The sequence below is a fragment of the Solanum dulcamara genome, chromosome 7, assembly GCF_947179165.1.
Source record: "Solanum dulcamara chromosome 7, daSolDulc1.2, whole genome shotgun sequence".
NCBI classification, from domain to species: domain Eukaryota; kingdom Viridiplantae; phylum Streptophyta; class Magnoliopsida; order Solanales; family Solanaceae; genus Solanum; species Solanum dulcamara.
The window spans coordinates 45,933,133-45,937,066 of NC_077243.1; the positions used below are offsets into that span (position 1 = coordinate 45,933,133).

General features: G+C 37.1%; 1 pseudogene; it reads right to left on the reverse strand.

The window, feature by feature from the left end:
- Window positions 1–2,465: 2,465 nt before the first annotated feature.
- LOC129898003 (5S ribosomal RNA) lies at window positions 2,466–2,583 on the reverse strand (annotated as a pseudogene).
- Between the last annotated feature and the right edge of the window lie 1,351 nt (window positions 2,584–3,934).

Genomic DNA, 3,934 nt, shown 5'->3' on the forward strand with positions numbered 1-3,934 from the left:
GCTTTTGTTCAAAATCGAGATAAAAGTCATATCAAGTACCTTTTGAAAGTCACTATGGACTATATCAAAATAGAACTTCTGGGAATCGTATATATGTATCAAGGCATAAAAAAATATCTTTTGGAAGTCGAGAAATTGACCATCCTAGTGGATTTAAGAATAGGAACTTCTTTGGAATCATATGAAAGTCATATACTTGCTTCATAAAAACCATGCCAAAAAGGGTGATTAGCTTTTTATACTTATGTCAAATCATGCTAACAGAAGGAATAAGATTTACATACTTATGCCAAATACATGCTAAAAGAAAGTATAAGCCTTACATACTTATGCCAAAACATGCCAAAAGAAGAAAATGTTAGCTTTAAATACCTATTACGGGTTACTTTTTATCCTGTTTATCTCATCGTCCTTTAAACTTAAGTAACATAAAAGCAATATGAGTATTAACAACCCTTGTCTTTCCATCACCTTAGGCTACACACCAGTATTTGTAGAAATCATCCCCTCGCTATCTTTCTCGACTAGTTCCCTAACTAGTTAAAGAGTTAACGAAAATCGGGCAGCATTTCCCCTATAATGTGCCCTATCCGAATTTCCAATTATACTCCTAATAGCTACAGCCAACCAACAACAATAACCTGAACCATATATATATACAATTCACATCAATCTTATACCACATAAACTAGAAATGACTCACTCAAAACCACGATACCAAAATAAGGTTTCTAGTTTCCGTTTTGCAAAACCTTTAACCGTACGAAGCGGGGGTATCGTGTGGATACAACCATAATACCCCCCACCTATTTTAGGACACATTTAGTCCCTTCAACACACACCATACACCTGCAGCCACACACCACAAGCACAACACCTTGCTTCGACTACAATTTAACTATAGCGACTCCAATTTGGTTTGTTTCGAACGTCGAGCATATTTATGGAACTTTCATATTTACAGCAACTTACACAACGTGTAATACACTTCATAACAACACCATAAACTCCAAATTGAAAGGAAAACCCTTACCTTAACCTAAACTAGTCAAACTCGCCAAACCTAACAAAACGTGAATTCTGGACATCCTACTGTCTTTTATTGTCGCTTAGTTTCGAAGGGGTAATTTCGGGAAAAAAGATTTGTGGCCTCAATTAAAGTTATATAAATATGTCTTAGGATCTCATACAATTTCGAATCAACCCTACAGCAATTCTATACCAAAAGATATGCCTAAAATACCAATAGCAGCCCGTGTAGGATTTCTGAAATGAAATCTGGGCAGCACCTCACCTATACTTCATCATCCTTTTTCGAGAAAATAAAAGCAAAAATGGGTTTTATAGTATAAAACAAAGTTATATCCCTATGAAATATCTTTCCAAAACATCTTGAATCACTCGAAATGAAGCTTTACATAAGGAGTTATACTATTATTTCTAACAACAGTCTCATTCCAAAAATGGGTTTGTTGACAAGAACGAGAACCTCCTCGAAACCCCAACTATAAATTTTATGTTGTTAAACACCATTTCTTAACCGACGAATACCTTAAATAATTAATTCACGGAATGAAATCGGAACGCTTACCTTGCTTAACCAAATTCGTAGCTCTCTCTCCATGTTCTCCAAGTTTTTCTCCAATTTTTTTAAAATGTAAAGATGCTGAAAAGTGAGTTGATCCAGCAATACACATGTATATATATGTATCCTTAAGTGGGGACACGTTGCAGCCACTAGGGGTGACACGTGGCAGCCCCCAGGGCGCCACCTCAATCATGCATCCAATCCAAAGCCGCCACATGGAAGCGTGGGGTCCACCCAAGCTGCTGCTTCACCTACTTGACCCTAAGTAGGTGCATCACCTGCTTGTCCAAGTAGGGGCATCACCTACTTTCTTCGAGTAGGCGCGTCGTTTCCTTATTTCTCTTTCGTGAGCCCGTAATCTCATCTTACTTCAAGAGCCTATGTATTCCTTGCTACTTAAGCTCGATGTATACTCAAGTATCTTAGTATGTAAAATGTCCCAAGTAATAGTTTTCACAAGTAAGTCAAGTCCTACGACTCATTACTTGACCTCCAACTTCTTCCGGTTTCTTATGACCCTATTTCCAATCTTCTCTATTATGGATTATCTCCTTCTCCTTTCCTTAGGATTATTTGATAGCGTTATAGATTATCCGACTCACATGACGACTTCTACGAAACATAAGAGCCTTCCCAGAAACTTAAGAAGCTTAAGAAGCATTCCAAAGTACCAAAGTACGGGGTGTAACATCCTTCCCCCCTTTAGAACATTCGTCCTCAAATGTGAACCAAAACCTTCCTCCGGATCTTATACCGACTATATAGAGAGTTCCTCTATCCCGTTGCCATAACATATACTTTCATCAAGTAATAAATATTAGAGTTCCAAAGGTTAAGATTACTTGTAGACGTAGGGAATAGGTACGAATACTTGTGTTTAATTTCCTCTTTCTCTTCCTAGGGGGTCACCCATCATAGTACTATTCTTACCCAAGCACGCTTAACTTCAGAGTTCTTATGGGATCCGGTGCGTTAGTGCTAGTATGATCGCATCCATCCCTTATGGGATCTCGTTCGAAGTTTAAGAGTTCCCATTTACATATGATAGCATCAGTTGATTCCTTTCCAACACCTTTGGTATATCGCACCCTATCTAAGCCTTTGTTTATACCACTCATACCTTTAGTTTCCCATGTATGACATCTTAACATACCCGTGAGGTGCTAATCCAATCTAATCATTGGTACTCAAGTCATGTATACATAATACATCTTTATGCTTCGTGAGATTTCATCTTTATCGTGCACCTAATGCTCACTTTCTCAACAACATATCGAGCTTACCTTAATACTAGGTTTACCTTGACACCATATTGTTGTACTACCCCTGTAAATCTATGACTATACATTCTCCTTTTTCTCCATCCGCATATTTAGTTACTTATGTCTATCTTGGGTGCCTCTGTTGGAACTTCCTTATTATTCCTTACTTATTCTCACAATGACCTTCGTTATATTCACATGGTATCATGTTCCCATTCAGTCCCATAGTATAACACTACTTGACCTTCTTCACGATTCTTACTATGGGTTACTTACCCTTCTTAGTTAGTCTTATCCTTAATATCTCACAAGCTATCTTATTAACACTTCACTTCCATCACAATTCTTTTTCCCTTGTAATCTTGTCTTAATCATACTGTTACTTCTTTCAACTATAACTCATCATCATTTATCCCTGTGTATCAATTCAGGCGATGCCTTAATATATCATTTTATCCCGATCTATCAATCTTCTCTAAAACATTTTCTTTTGCTTATAAGTCTTTTCCAATTTCATTCTACTATACTAGTATCAACCTCCTAGTTTCTATTGCCATCAATTTAACAATTAACTCATTTCTCGAGGTCATCCATACTCTTAGTTTAATAAAATCTCATCATTATTGTGGGCACAACCTTTCAAGATATACTACAGCCTTGTATCTCATTCTCTTCTTATTTCTAGGAAAATTTGGACAGAGTTTCCTTTGTATTTCTTACTATCTCAACACCCGTACGCAGAAAATGCCAACAGTGCCTCACAAGGAACGCATGTATATATATTTAGATCATATCATATCGCAGCCACACAGGGCACCCAATATCAATAGTATGAAAATGAACTTACCTTATATGCCCGACTCAAACTGCACTTGTTACCTTGCCTTGTCTACTTTTCCTTTCCATTTTTAACTTTACATGTCAATCGTACTTCAATACCTCACCTGACATATATCTTCCATGCCTTTTCTTACCTGCGTACTTTGTAACTTCCAATATCATCGGTCACGTTCTTCTATTAATATTGTCCTTCTCCTGAAACCATATGTTAGTATGAGGAATTTTATTCCCTATGACTCAGCTC